Source organism: Centroberyx gerrardi, chromosome 5, assembly GCF_048128805.1.
Source record: "Centroberyx gerrardi isolate f3 chromosome 5, fCenGer3.hap1.cur.20231027, whole genome shotgun sequence".
In the NCBI taxonomy this organism is placed as follows: domain Eukaryota; kingdom Metazoa; phylum Chordata; class Actinopteri; order Beryciformes; family Berycidae; genus Centroberyx; species Centroberyx gerrardi.
The window spans coordinates 34,134,774-34,151,832 of record NC_136001.1 but is presented as its reverse complement, the minus strand read 5'-3'; positions in this window follow the sequence as shown (position 1 = coordinate 34,151,832).

The window sequence follows — 17,059 nt, the reverse complement described above, 5'->3', positions numbered from 1 at the left end:
ACATGTCCCAGAATGCAACCCGATTTTGTTATACGCGCACCGAAGAATGAATCTTAACAAGACCAAGCACAGATCACGCGTCAGCGATGACAAACTCCACGATGTTTTACCACAGAAGACCTAAAGCCAGACATCGACGGACTGAAGGAAACGGCATCAGTCATCTGAAAACTAACAGGTAAGCATTTTAAAAACCTTCACGTATACAATATCATGAAATGTGGTTGTGCTTGTGTTTTGTATGTTTTGTATTTGTTATTATGTGCAGGGATCGATCCATGGATTAGGATGGTGTGTGATACCCAGGCTGATCACTTGGAGAGATCTGCTTGGTGTCCAGGCAGCATCACTCTCACATCCCACTTCGTCCACATCATGTCTGAGTAACCTGAACCAGAACCTGGTTACACAAACTGAAACAACCCTTATTGTTATTTTTGACTTTATTACTTATACTGCTTTGTATATTTCATTTTTTTTTTATAAATTGTATAATAGTTGTACACTTGAATGTCTATTTGCGATTATTTTTCCTAGAATTCTGCTTTCAGAGCTAGTTATTAATTATTAAGTTATTACTAAAACCAATAATAATCAAATGCAGAGGCACTTATGTAATATGATAACAAGTAGATACATTTATATAGTCTTACATTTACAACCGGCTCTTTGAGGGCAACCATAATGCTGATGTGGCCCGGGATGAAATTGAGTTTGACACCCCTGTCAGATCGTCACTGTTGAAAGCAACCAACAGTTCAGTCAGGTAGAAAACAGAAGAGAGAGCGGAGGAGAGAGAGTTAGATGGACAGGATCTGCTTCACCTTCCACATACTAATTCATTTGTACAAACTAACATCAATGCATAATGTACGATAGATACACGAAGGAGACTATTCATAACCCCTGCTTGGCTACAAGGACGTTAAGCTAATGAACAGAATTCAACCCACACATACTAATTCATTCATATGCACTAACACTAATGCATGCTGTAGGATAGATGCTGTAGGAATACACACTCACCCGCTGCCTGACTGGGATGTAAATGCATCAGGGTCTATGGAGGAAAGAGATCAGAGAGCTCCGAGTAAATTACCTTGTTTTACATATTTTGTATGTCCTTTTAACATGTGTTTATCAGAGATTTACATGCATTTACAAGTAATGTTTGCTGAGCTGCAGGCTCTTTCAGCACCGTCCTGCTTCACATTCATACAGATACAGACACTGGGAGCTGCCCAGTACAACCACAGGCTTCTGCTGTTGCAGCTCCACTGGGCTGGTTGGGGCTTCAGTGTGTACCTTGCTCAAGGGCTCCTCATCGTTAAGGAAAGGGAGAGCATTGCTCATTAAAACCAACTCATTACTGAATTTCCCCATGAGGATCATTACCGTTTCATCTCATTTATTGTAAGACCTTCCTCTGCCAGATTTTTTCAGGCAGAATTTGAACCGGCAACCCTCCAGTCACAAGCTTACATCTCCGACCGTTAGTCCGTAACCATTAGCTACTGCCCATGTACACACTGTAAATACACCGCAAGGCACACTCTTATCCTGCCTGTCTCAGGAAATTCTGTCCAACGAGCACAATGTCTTAAAATGCAAATAACAAGCTCTGTGCAGGAGCAGCGAGAGAAATGTGTTTCCCCAGCAGGAAAGGATTAGGTGGAGGAGACTAAAAACGAGTAAAAACAGGAAATAGTTGGATATTGAAATAGCGTGGTGCATAGAGCATTTTCTGGCGCCCGGCGATCTGAATTTCTGGGCTGCCGATAAGAAATGTTGAAGAATTGAGCAAAACACCTGTCATTAAAATAATTTTCGAATCAGTTTTATAGTTGCTTGAATTCTTGTCCAATGCGGTATTACAACCAGCAGAGGGCGCTCTGCTGTGACTTAAAAGCGCTGACTGGCAGTGTGCGCAAATATAGCTTTAATATAGCTCTAAGAAGTTAAGTTAAAAGTATTTGATAAGGGCAAGATTGATTAAAACTGCTTTACTGAGCCCAGGGATAATAACTGTCTACATGGCAAGTGATATTCTGATTAAATTAACTTTACTAATTTTAACCTCAGTGAGAGACAGTCGGTTTTAGCCTGGAAGCACAGACACTTCTGTATTTTTAATGGTCTGAAATACATAGATTTGTGTCAAATAACACAAATGGGGCTGAGGATCAATTCAGGTTAAGGGCCTCCCATTGACAACCAGTGTAGCATTGATCAACATTAAATATGTAAACTAACAGTATAGAGTGGCCGATAACCAATTTTTAATAAAAGCCAATGTCATCCACATATTAACTCCGACATATGTGCTAACAGTATGCATGCTGTAAGACACTTACTACTGCATATTGTATGAGAGCGCCTTGCCTGGCAACATGGATGGAAAGTGAGCATAGTCCACAGAGAGACAAGGATCAAGACGAATGAGAAAGACGGGCAGAGAGTTTAGTTTTAGCTTAGTTTATTTGCACATCAAAATGATAAAACACAGAAAAAGAGAGAAGAAAACTAAAAGGAAATATATACTGTGCGGGTGAGACAAAGAAGCCCCAAGGGGTTTCTAAAAACATCTCACCCCAAAAGAGAACGGGAAAAAAGATGACAAAGGCAAAAGAGAATTGGGAAACAGAAACCGAATGACATCGAAACTCAACACAGAGGAGAATGGTACACAAACAACAAATAATAAATGACAAGTCAGGGAAATAAAATAGCTCTGATGCAGATGGTGAGAACCAGAGAGGGAGAGTGGAAAACAACCCAGCCACTTCCTGATCACAGACCGCTGTTTCTGCCTACAGTGTTTATCCACAATTCAGACCATTCGATACTTTATTTTACCTCTCCACTGAAACCAAGACCATGGTAGAAAGTAAACTCCAGACACGTGCTGGTAACTTTTGGCTGTGCCTGGCAAGATAGTCTACTCTAGCAGCCAATGTGGCAGGGAATCAACCATCATTTGGAGTCTTGTTCTAGTCTGACCTAAATATTTTATCAGCCAATCTAGTTGGCTGGTAAAATCTTGCGTTTACTCTCCAGTATTTTTTCCTCTTCCTTCATCTGTCGCAAATTCAATTTTCATTGGCTATTGAAGTCTAGCCCCAATAAAATCAAACGTTTGATTGGATCATAGGATAGAGATTTGTGTCTTTCACTCCGACACACATACCAATTACATCTGCAAATATACAGTGCAACTACCCTGAACTACCCTGAGCTACCTGAACTACCCTGGACTATCCTGAACTACCCTGAATTACCCAGAACTACCTTGAACTACCCTGGACTACCAGAACTACCCTGGACTACCCTGGACTACCCTGGACTACCCTGAGCTACCTGAACTACCCTGGACTATCCTGAACTACCCTGAATTACCCAGAACTACCTTGAACTACCCTGGACTACCCTGATCTAGCTGAACTACCCTGAATGACCCCAGACTAACCTGAGCTACCCTGAATTACCCTGAACTACCCTGGACTACCCTGAACTATCCTGAATTACCCTAAACTACCCTGGACTAACCTGAATTACTCTGACCTACCCTGGACTACCTGAACTACCCTGAATTACCTTGAACTACCTGAGCTACCCTGCGCTACCCTGAATTACCCTGGACTACCCTCAGCTACCCTGGACTACCCTCAGCTACCCTGAACTATCCTCAACTACCCTGGACTACCCTGAATTACCCTGAACTACCTGAGCTACCCCAAGCTACCCTGAACGACCCTGAATTACCCTGGACTACCCTGAACTACCCTGGACTACCTTCCACTACCCTGGTCTACCCTGAATTACCCTGGACTACCCTGAATTACCATGGACTACCCTGAACTACCCTGAATTACCCTGAACTACTCTGAACTACCCTGGACTACCCTGAACGACCCTGAATTCCCCATAACTACCCTGCACCACCCTGAACTACCCTGAATTACTCTGAACTACACTGGACTACCCTGGACTACCTGAAATACCCTGGACTACTGCAGACTCTGCCGATCTCAAATCATTGCCAAAGCTTGAAAAACGTGTGATGTGTCTCCCTCATTACCAGTCGATCTTCATTCTGACCCTCAACGATCGTCACAAGCTGTCGGTAGACACAGAAACAGTGAGATTGTGAAAACAATCGGCTAAAACAAGGTTTCTCCTCAGAGTGTCGAGCCTCACTCTGCGTGAGGGTGAGGAAATCAGCGATCTGGGAGGACTTTGGTGTCAAGCTGCTGGTCCTCCACACTGAGGAGGATCAGGTACCTCAGGATGTAAGAATGCCCCTCAAAGTGCCTCCCTTTGGCTGACAGGGAGGAGACCTCGGGGTAAACCCAGGACACACGGGCTGGACTACATCTCCCAGCATTCCTTGAGAGGAGGAACTGGAGGAAGCTTGCTGGGGAAAATGATTTCTGGGCTGCTCTGCTGCCACTGTGACCCTGAGCTGGGTTAGCAGCTAGAAAATGGATGGATGGATGCCGGCACAGAAGACACAGTATACATCATACACAATAAAATACACAACACTTCCCAACAAAGGCAAAAGTGAAAGTGAGAAAAAATGGCTTTAAAGTTTTCATTACTGCCCGAACACACTCTTGTAAGGAGATCTTTGAGGTGACTTATTGACTGAGAAAGTCGTTCTTTATCCTCATATCCTCTGATCTAATGCTGACACAGAAAAATGACAAAATCTCATTTTCAACCTAGATTGAAGTTAGTGCTGTTTCCTTTGTAGGGAAGAACAGTGGAGATAGAACACATTAACAAATCACCAGACTGGAAAGAGAGATGGATGAATGGATGGAGGAATGAAATTCTGTGAAGCTGCGATATGCCATGCTATACTAAAACTAGAGAGGAGTGGATATGAAGACATAAACACACACACACATTTTTCACTGTATAAGAAAAAATACTGAATATAAATACCTCCTGCAATGACACACACACACACACACACACGCACACGCACTCACACAAACACACCGAACACACTGCTTGGTTATATAGAGTAAACCCACTGAATATAAATACATGCTGGAATGGCTGATAGGAAGTGAACACACACACACACACACACATATACACACACTTGGTTATCCAGAGCAAACCCCCTGAATATAAATGCATCCTGGGATCGCTATAGGAAGAAAGAAAGTGAAGCGAGACCAGCAAGAAAATGGATTTAGATGGACAAGATTCAAAAAACAAATGTGTACACACATTAATGCAGACTGTAATTACATATGAATACATACTGATACAGCAGATACTGTACAGCAGGGTGACCAGACGTCCCCGGATTTGGTGCTTTGTCCCCGGATTTCCCCCAGCATCAATATGACCAGAGGAGTCTGCTGAATTTTTTTATATCAGGACAGTGACATTTTTAAATGAGCATAGCTTGTAATTCAGTACACTGCATGTCAGTGATTTTAATAAATGATCCAGACGGCATGTATGTATTACTTTATTACTCCCATAAATTACTGAAAGACGTATCATTCCTATCACATTTCAGAATACGTTGACCATGCAAAGTATTTGTAATTTATGAATCACATACAGTACATTGATTCAGATGGTGCTGGAATTGACAGAAGACCTGGAAGTTCACTGAAAAACAGTATAGAGTATTTGGTTGGTAACTATTACTTCTGTGTGGGATTCAAAATCATTGAATCACTCCAGTAAAAACTACCAGACCTTCTCTAGTAATTCTCACGCTGTCCGGACAGGGCCAGTGATTTGCTCCAACTACCCAGGTTAAAATTCCAGCTGGACCACAAATGTCTCCGGATTTGCTCCAAGAAATGTGGTCAACTTACTGTTCAGAGTCCAGAGACATGGAGGGTTTATATCACTGGTGTTGGGAGAAAAAAAAAAAGGTATCTGCAAAAAAGTCAGTTTTTCAAGCAGATAAGGAGAAGAAAACGGAGATGAAAATGTTCAGTCATCAAACTCACCAAGCACATTAATGCCCATGTAAACTTTAAATTTAACAAGACAAAGAAAAACAAAAATGGCAGTTACGGGGTTTTCCAAGATAGTGGCAATCTAGGCAAGATTCAGCACAACCTGCACATACTAAGATGAAGCTAGATGAAGCTTCTTCAGTGTCCCATTTTGCGAAATTCATGTGGCACAGAGTGCATAAATACATGGACTAATACTATGAAATATTAAAAATATATAGTATAATTTCTACAGGTACTCAAACCTTACTTTCTCATTTGTGTGGTCACACATACCCACACACATAAACACCTTGGCTTGCATCGATCACAAACACACACATACACACTCACACACACACACACACATCTGAGTGCAAGAATGTTACAGTTCAATGTCGAAGTCCCAACCACAAGTCCATTACAGTCCGCTCGTATCTCCAATATTTTCTATATTATATCTGACGGCTGACCCGGTCTCCCACGTCTAGAGGACACTTAATAGCATTAGCACACTACCGATCCATTGATAATTCATTCTAAATGTCAAAACCGCCCAGCGTAATACTAATGCGTAGCGTAACTGCATTACAGCAGTGTGTAGGGGAGTCCTGCGCCGGGGAGACGGATAGAAAGCGATCTCTCCACTTCTTCCCCTCCCTGTCCCTCTCCCGGCCCGGCCCGGGCAGGACGGCCGGGGGGGGGGGGGGGAGGACGAAGTGGCGGAGTCCAGAGACAGAAAGTGTTGAGATGAATGAGATGTCGACACCAGAGACAGGAGGAGAGGAAATGGACTGACTGCACCCACTGGAATAGCTGATAGGGAGTGAAGCGAGGCCGGAGAGAGAGACGCTGAGGAAAAGGAGAGGATAAGTAATGCATCGACTCTACAGGGAGAGGTGAGGTGGAGGTGAAGAGCTGTTTCCAAATGAAGATACTCACCGTTTGAAGAAGAAAAAAAAAAGGGACACCTACTCTTACAAAATGTTTGACAGTAGGCTATATTTTTTAAATGATCCTGTTTAAAGTCCCCATCAATTATTTCCCATTACTTTTACTTACCGGAGTATCTGTCATGGCCTCATGCTGCACCAGCAGGCAGAAATATACATTTCTAACCAGTAAAACCATCAGATGTGAAAGCTGGGATATTTCAATTCTTTTTTTTTTTAATTGAATTTTCACATATACAGATGGACAAAAATCAAATTATAATACATAGAGCTATAGTTCTCACATCTTAAATATTTAGCAGGAAAAAAATACACATACAGAATAAATGGATAAATATGAGTAAATCAATATATAAAAGCTAGAGTAAAATCAAGCAGCAATATAAAACGTTGACATATTTAATTCTAAAATTCTAAACGGGCGTCAGTTGAGCACAACTTGGTCTTTCTAGTGTTAAAGGATAGTAGGTCAGTACATTATTTTCTTAACAATTCCTCGAAGTTAGAAGCAGCAGTGCAGCAGTGCAGCTGTTGTCATCTCTATAGATACTTTCTGGAATAGTTTAGGGAGTGAAGGAAGAGAGAGGAAATGATTAAGGACAAGTTTTACAACACATCAGTGTCTCATATCCCCGTCCTCATAAAGACTGACTGCTATTAAAATCTAATATAGTGCACCTCCAGTCCAGAGAGAGAGAGAGAGAGAGAGGGAGAGAGAGAGAGAGAGAGAGAGAGAGAGAGAGAGAATTAGCTGGATGAGATATGGGATGGATAGACTCTAGAGCAGCTTTCCAACCTTTTTAATATCAGACAGCCCAGTTAGTCCAGGGACTCACTTCTGAAACTATTTATACTGTCAGATATTATCTGTCTTCTACTCTCTAATTAGCTCTTACTTTATTTCTTTTCTTAGCACTTCTCTATTACAGGATCCTTCCAGAGTCGGAGGAATATTATCAGGGTTCGGTGGTGAAATGTCACCTCGCTTTCCTCACATGAGTTTAATCGCTTGACTTGAAAAATAAGCAGCGAAATTAGAGCGACACCTGCAGCAGGTTTGATTAAAGGTCCCATCTGGTGTAAAGCAGGACTCCCCTCTCCTCTGTGATGATAAAGGAGTTGGATGTGTATCTAAACATGGTGAAAGTATCAAAACTAAATCCACACAATCCATATTAGAAAAGCGAGCCTCTAAACGAGCCGTTTGGACTTCCGTAACTTTGTGGCGTCACAAAGGTTCGCTCATTATCATTTCTGTAAGAAATAACAGACTAACAAAGTGTTTTTTTCAAAGCGGTCGAGCGGTCGTCATCGTTTATTACCGGAGAGTTTTCCCTACCTGTAGCCGCCGGGCCGCGGCGTCTCACGTTTCACTCTCGAAACGGTTAGCCAATCGGAACAGAGGGGTCGTTAATATTAATGAGCCTTAAAGACACGGCGACAGAAACGGCCTGTTCTTGGTAAGGCTCAGAGAGATGCTGGAAAATGAACGTGGAGAAATGGATTGAGAGTGTTTTTGGTTCATGACACCACACACACAGCTTTGAATGGACCTCAAGACACAAAATAAAACTCTGGAGAGTGGAGGATATGGACCTTTAAATCACTTGAACAACAGAAAGCAGCAGAGAGACAGCAGACTTCATGATTAGTGGGTTTGGTTGACATCTTTCATGATGACATAATGTAGCTCAGTGGTTCTCAACGTGGGGTCCGGGGACCACCAGGGGTCCTTAGGGGGGTTCCAGGGGGTCCCCAGCAAATTGATGAATTGTTAAACTTCAGCATCATTTAATTTACAAGAAGTTAACACAATTAGAGAATGTAGAAGAATTACTGCTCTGATCATAGTTTCTCTGTTATCTCTCTACCTACAATACAGACAGTCATGGAGTTCTGGACAAAATCATATCTGACAATAAAAATATTCTCAGATTTGGGTCTGAGACACAAAATCTCATCAAATGGGGGTCCGTGGCTCTAATGTGGACTAAATTAGGGTCCTTGATATGAAAAAGGTTGAGAATCAGTGATGTAGTTTACCTGGAACTTTACTTCAGCTTTAGTTTTTATTCCACCATGTTTTAATCTTTTTGCAGCAGACCTTACCTCACCAAAACATACTGTACCTTTCCACTGCATGTCACAAAGTACGGAAGACAGCGGCAGGTTGAGCTACATCAAATTCTCTCCCAAAAATATGAAAAACAGAACCAAGACTCTAATCTGTATTTTTTTTTATGAAATTGATTAACTTTTTCATTAAAAAGTCCACATCCATGGGGAGGAAGGTGGGTAGGATGAAGCAGGTACAGCTTGTACGGCATATTAATGGAAGAAATGCACAGGGAACATGTACAGACCACACACACACACACACACACACACACACACACAGAGTTTATACAGACTAATGGTTTACAAAGGGAACGCATACGGACCACACACACAAACACAGCTAATACATATTAATTAATTTTATGTACATACCAATGGACTTACTGTCCTGGGAATATGGGAACACATAAACACACACACACACACACACACACACACACACATGTATTACACACGACACATGTTACTGTATGTATGTACTGCACTGGGAAGCAAGACTGGCCACATACACACAAATGCACACACATACTAATGGACTTTAACACACACACATACACACACACACACACACACACACACACACACACACACACTCTAACCAAGTAACAATACCAGTAAGATGCATTGGTCTCTCTCTCTCTCTCTCTCACACACACAGACACACACACACACACACGTATTACACACGACACATGTTACTGTATGTATGTACTGCACTGGGAAGCAAGACTGGCCACATACACACAAATGCACACACATACTAATGGACTTTTAACACACACACACACACACACACACACACACTCTAACCAAGTTGCAATACCAGTAAGATGCATTCGTCTCTCTCTCTCTCTCTCTCACACACACACACACACACACACTCTTCTTATTTGCACCTTGTATTTATTCAGTGGAGGTTTTGCTGAGCTGCCCAGTATAACCACAGCGTTCTGCTGTTGGGTCGACTTGTGGGACTTTTCTCCAGTAGTAAATAATGATATTTCAAGTCTGGTTAAACAAAACCAGCCGGCAGAAGAAAAGTTACCGTCACTGACAGCCAAATGACCTACAGCCTGGGGAAGCCATGTTTCCTGAGGTGGGAGCTGTTCCACGGTGGCTGCTACACCCTCTGATAAGACACCCGATGATATAAAACCTCTGTGGCTGTTTGGTTGTAGTCTGAACATCATCTCTAATACTTTTCGCTGCCAGAGGGAGACAGAGCGGGGAAATCTGGGAAATCAGCTTGGATTTCAGCTTTAAAGTGACCGGGCTGCTGCTGAATCTGACAGACTGTTTGGCCGAGATGTTGAGTCTGTACAGCTGTAATCATCATCATCACTGTATTTATCGTTATTTGGGACGGGACTTTCTTGCTTCTTGATTGGTCCATACACAAGCAGGATCAACGTTTGACACAAAGACAGAACCGAGCAAGTAATCATAACACAAGAGCAAGCATTATGTCATGCAGTGTTCCTCGTGTTAAAGGTAAAATAGCAAGAAGCTCATTTTTCTATACTGGGATCTCCTTATGGAGCAACCTGCCCCTGCATATTGAACAAAGCCAAACAACGGCAATTTTTAAAACAAAAGTTAAGGCGGCTTTGGGAGTTTGAACCATGGGCGAGGGGTTGCAAGGGGGACTAGTAGGTTTATCCTGTAATTTTCGTTTGTTTCCATCGAATTGTTTGTTTCCATGTGTTGTGTTTGTTTGTTTCCATCAAATTGTTTGTTTCCATGTGTTGTGTTTGTTTGTTTCCATCGAGGACCACTTTGGAAATAAGTGTTTTTAGTAATGCTTTTAAGTGCTATACCTCTGGGATTTTGTGTCATGATACTCCTTTGAGTTGTTGTGCTTTTAAATTCCTAATAAAATTAAATTCAATAAATCATCATTATCACTGTATTTTGTCATTATTTGGCACGGGACTTTCTTGCTTCTTGATTGGTCCATACACAAGCAGGATCAACGCTTGACACAAAGACAGAACCGACCAAACGGATCGATGGAAAATTTCCCGAAAGAGAAAAATTCTGACGATGCGGCGGGGAGAGAGACGGATAGATGAGCCAAAAAAAAAATGAAAGTTTAGAATCAAAACATACGGACGAGAAGCTGATGTACGGAGGAGAGAAACCGGTGGAGGAACGAAACAAAATTACAGCCATGAAAGACGGGGGAAAGATGACTGAAGAGAGGAGAGACAGTCAGATGAGACTGATAGGCAAGACGGAGTGATAAACAGAGAGGAGAGGAAGGATGATTAAACCCGGGAGATGAGAGAGGGACAGCGGATCGAAAAAAAAAACAGAGAAAGAAGGAACAGATGATAGAAACGATAGAGGGATGATACAGCCGAGCGAGGGAGACAGACAGATGATACGGAAACAAGAGGCGGACGGAGGGAAAAAACAGAGGGAAAAGGGGCAGATGATTAAAGGAAGGAAAGAAACGGATTGATGAATTAAACTGAAATAAATGGACTGAGAGATGGACAGGAGGCAAACGGAGAGAAAAAGAGAGAGAGATGATGGAAAATAGGTGAGTGATGGTGCCTCGCTGTTTCTGAACCATTTATGGATGTGTGTGTGTGTGTGTGTGTGTGTGTGTGATGGCAGGTAAAGCACTTAATCCAGACTCTCAGGAGACACATGCAAACATATATAACCGCAGGAACGACAGAGCAGAGGAGGAAGAGAGTAAAGAAACAGCTTTTAACCTGACAAAGAACCGGAACAGAATTCAAAAATAGATAGACGTAAACAGATGGAGGGAGAGAGAGAGAGAGAGAGGTCAGCTTTAACCCCCAAGAACTGACACGAAAAAAAAAAAAGGAAATCCGATGTCCCCAAAACCTCCGAAGGCTTCCCACCGGTCCCAGAAAGTCCTGGAATATCAGACAAGGAAAGTCGGGGGATTTGGTGAATTCTCTGTGGAAGTCGGGGAATATCAGGGAATTTTACAAATTGTTAACTTTCCAGGAATACAGCAGGAAGTGTTTTACAGCTCGTTTCAGATGATTTCAGCCCAACTGGAGCGGAAACCAGACGGAAAAATTACCAGGATGGAAAAACGGTTTTAGGTCGAGGATGTAAAGCAACAACACGGTCTCACGGCAGTTCGTGAAATAGTCACGAAAATTTAATCTATTTATTCGTGTACATGGACACGATTTTTCAATTTTTTTTCGTGAATTGAACACGACCTAAAAACGACCTTTTTTTCGTGAAATGAACACGACCTAAAAAACATGCCTCCACCACGACCTGAATTACGTTCCTCCACCACGAATTTGAAAATGTAAGTTAAAACAACTTGTGTTACGGTTATGGTTAGGCAACTAAAACAACTTGGTTAAGGTTAGAGAAATGGTTTGGTCATGGTTAAATAAGAAAAACATTGGTTAAAAATTTAAATGTGGCTTATGGTTGAAATGTACTTTGAACACACTGGGAATCGAACCCCGGTCGTCGGCATCGAAGGCAAACGTATACGCCCATCCACCACACCGGCCGCCATTTCATTTCAATGTCACACTACTTCTGCAGGCATGAAAGATACTTCCAATTGAAATACATTAATTTGAAAGTCGTTCTGAGTGTCACGAAAAAAATGGAAAAATAGTGTCCATGTACACGAATCAATAGATTAAATTTCGTGACTATTTCACGAACTGCTGTGAGACCGGGTTGAAAGCAAACTTGTTTGTGGAAAGTCATGGAATTTTACGTCAGGCAGAGAAAAGAAAAGAAGAGAAAGATGGAGAAGAACAGAGCAAGAGAGAAAGGCTACAATTGATATTACTTAAATTTTGTATTTTGTATTTAATTTTGTATTTAAGTCACAATTAAAGTCAAACAGAATACTGCTGAAAGGTTTTGTTGTTTTTGATTCATTTTGCTGTTAAAGTGATAATCCACAAATTCCTTGTTTTTTAATTCAGTCTCCATCTTCATCCCTCAGCCTCACTCTGCTCTTCCCACAGATCACCTGTGAATCAAACAGTGTGAGCGGAGCTTGGATTTTCTGTTGATAGTGGAGATGAACTGGATATAGGTTGGATCACTGTTGGGTTATATTTTTCTTTATGCATGTATAAACTTAATTTTACTTGTGTACATTCGATATGAATTCTGATTAATATATGAGTCCGTTGGCAAAATATGTAGACTTGTCTTAGCTGATAAATCCAACTTAATTCTCAAAGATATAGATGATACATGACCTGTTAAATAACAGAGAGAGAGAGAGTGTAAGAGAAATGAAGGTTAGAAAAGCATTTTTTTTGACTGACTAAATGGCAGAGAGGAGGAAGAGGAGTCACAGAAAGAGAAAGAGCTTTTAACCTCAGAAACAAGAGAGAATATCAGAGGAGAGAAAGAGAGAGAGAGCTTTTAGCCTCATTAATGACTGAAGGATGTTCTGTGTTTAGCACATAATCAACAGCAGAAAAAAGAGACAGAGTATGAGAGTGAGAGATAACATTTAACTCCATAGATGACAGAATAATTGAGTGGAGGGAGAACTGAAGAGAGAGAGGATTGGAGAGGAGAGAGAGAGAGAGAGCAGGGGCAAGCTTTTAACCCCATGAACAGAAGAGGAGAGAGAGGGGAAATGGCTGGAAAAGCAGCTTTTAACCCCAAGAAGAAAGAGGAGAGAGAAATGGCAAAGATCAAGATAGCTTTTAACCCCGTAAACGACAGAATAAGAGAGAGAACGGGGGGAGGAAAGAGAGAATTGAAAGAGGGAGATGGGCAGATTTTAACCTCATGAACAACATGAACACGCTTCACCTCATAAATACTGGAGAGAGAAATTACATTTTCTATGTTTTAACCCCGATAAACAACAAAGAGAGGGAAGGAGAGAGAGAATTTAGAAGATAGAGAGAGCTTTTAAACCTTATTGTAAGAGTCTAAAAAAAAAAGCTTTTTAAAAAGAGAGGGATTTTTAGCCCTGATAAACAACAGAAAAGGAGAAAATAGAGAGGAAAGCGGCTCTGCTGTAGTCTGTGTACCTGAGCTGAAACCCTCTGACTCATCACAGTCTGGTTAAAGACACAATCCAGACTTCGGTTTGTCATCTGGAAACTCTTCTGAAGGGTTTCACTCCAAAATGAGACAACAAACCGTTTGAAAAAAAAAGGTGAAATGTACTCAGGTCCAGATCTGATGTTTTAGTTTTTAGCTTTATAATGCAGAGTCAAGGTCAAGTGTATTTGGAAGTCATATCTAAACATGTAAACACGTCATCTCCCACTAACAGTGTTGGGCAAGTTACTAGGAAAATGTAATCAATTACTCTTTACTTATTCCTCATTTAAAAAGTAATCTCAGCAGTAATTAGTTCTATTCCTCGTTCCGTTGCTCTGCGTTTCGTTGGCGGCGGCGGAGTTTCTCATCGCTGTGTTTCTGTATCAGATGCTTTGATAAACTGGATGTTGTGTTTTTCTCTGTGGAAAGTTCACAACGGACCAGAATGTTCTCCGCGTCCTCGACCGAGATCGATTCAAAGTGACGGGAAAACTTCCAGCTGCTGAAAGTCTGCGTCTCTCCCTCAGCCTCCGGCTTTTGTTTTGCTGCTTTAGCGAACGGCCGACGTAAAGCTGCTGCATGTCCTGAAGAGACAGATGAGGGAAACACACACAGGGGTTTGGACAAAAAAAACTTGTAAAATGTCAAAGGAAAGAAGACAAAACGTTGAAGGGGGTTCAGGTTTAAGTAACGGAGAGTTACTGGGATTAGTAACTGAATTTGTAATTGTAATCCCTTACACTGCTCTACAACATATGAAGGAGCATAACAGCATGACAATATAACATGGACTCAGGAACGTCCGTTTCTCCTCCTCAGTTCCCTCCATACCTCCCTCCTCCTCCACTGTGTCGGTGAAAACGGACGATGTACAGAATGTTATGAGTTGGGTTTTACTAGGAGCTAGAACAAGAAGCTTGTGTGTGTGTGTGTTTACCCGATCTTTTGAGATAAATAAGGTTGTTAGCTGTTTTTAGCCTGGTAAGACCATCCTGATCACGTGACCTCACATTCTGTTTCGCTCCACGGATCAGTCTGGACTTCCAGCCGCCCAAATCGATTTCCTGACATTACAATGTAACTGGGCCAATCAGGGACTGCGTCGTAGTTGATGATGTAACTGGGCCAATCAGGGACTGCGTCGTAGTTGATGATGTAACTGGGCCAATCAGGGACTGCGTCGTAGTTGATGACGTAACCGGGCCAATCAGGGACTGCGTCGTAGTTGATGACGTGAAATACAGGCCGCCGCTGGCAAAACAGTAACGGCGTCTCCCGAAGCAACGAGCGGTAACGTTAACGTTAGTAGAGTAAACACAGCCATAAGTGCAGTTATTGCAGAAATAGACTCAATAACAACAATTAAACAAGAACAAGAGTATGCACTAGCGGAGTTTCTCTGCGGAAAAGACGTTTTCGCCGTTCTTCCGACTGGATTTGAATTTGGATTCGCTGATTGGCTGAAGGAGTTTGTCTGTCAAGGCAAGTACTCCTGCCTGAAATCGATGTGGGCGGCAGGAAGTCCAGACTGATCTGTGGAGCGAAACAGAATGTGAGGTCACGTGATCAAGATGGTCTTACCAGGCTAAGCTATTTTAAGAACTTTTTTTGGGGATTGAATCACAACAATACTTCCACAGTCTTTTCTGTTCTCTGCACCCCTCTCTTTATTTGCAGCCTTTATTCATCCAGTGAAGAGCTGCACACACTTTTTCAACCACATCCACACAGCACAGTTCTACACATCAACATCTTTACAGTATTACAGGACTGTAACATGTAGCTGTCCCGGCGGACGTAGCGGTGTGCTGCAGCCTCTCTGCAGAGGGGCGACTGTGTTTTAACAGACTGAACTCTGCAGCTTTCACAGGTAAAGCATTGCATATGCATTTCATGAATAAATCACATGGAAGCTGTTACGGCGTTCACTCCTGAAGTCTGCACCTGAGGTTTTATCAACACTAGGTGACTCATCTAATAGCTCGGGGGCATTATTACAGTTAAAGGGACATTTCATCAATAATGTATATGGATGCCATTTCTGTCTCTACCTATGGATGCATGTAACTCCTCCACCAAGACTTTTATTTTGAAGGAGATTGATCATTTATTTATTTTTTCTTTAAAACCCCAGACTCATCAGAACTCGAATCTCATCATCACATGACATCTGATGTTTGTGATTTTTTTTATTAGATTAGACTCAAGCGGCCAAAACCTCAGGTGAATTTTGAAGACAGTAAGGAAGTGGCAGAAAGCTGCAGTTCCTCTAACGTCCACGAGAGTCCGGCTCCAAAAAGACTCGCTCGACTCCATGAAGTCAGTGGACCACAACAGAGTCAATACATTTTTTCGACAAGAGGTTTTGGTTTCAGTAGCTAATTTCACTTCTTGTCCATAAGGCGATTTTCAAAATAATTGCGTCATTAACGAGATATAACGATTATATAACGGTTTTCCTAGTGATTGACAGGTCGCTGATTACGGACCAACAGCAGGCGGAGCTGCAGCTCTGTGTCGACCCTCGGCTTCGCCCTGGCTGCTCCGGATCCAAAAAATGTCAACATGGCGGCGACCGTAAACCCGATCTTTAGGCTTCCCTTCAGACTGTGGGTGACGTCACACTCACGGCTCCATCTGTCTTACAGTCTATGATCAGACTACATGAAACTCTAACGAACACTGAGGGGAAACTGTCTCACTGCAGCAGAGAAGAGGATGTAGGTCAGAATAAGACAAGCAGAGAGTACAGATGATAATACAATAAGAAAATACAACAACCAAACTTATGCTTAGGCTTGTGGTGGCCCAGCACCGTACTAAGTGAGTAAGTACCGTATTTCCTCTAATAGTGGCCGGTAGTCAATTAAAAGCCGGGTCTCCGATAATGGCCGGGGGTGTGGTCGACACGAACAAATAAATGCCGTCCCAAATACAGGCCGGGGGAAAAAACGGGAAACAAGACTAGGTCAAAAC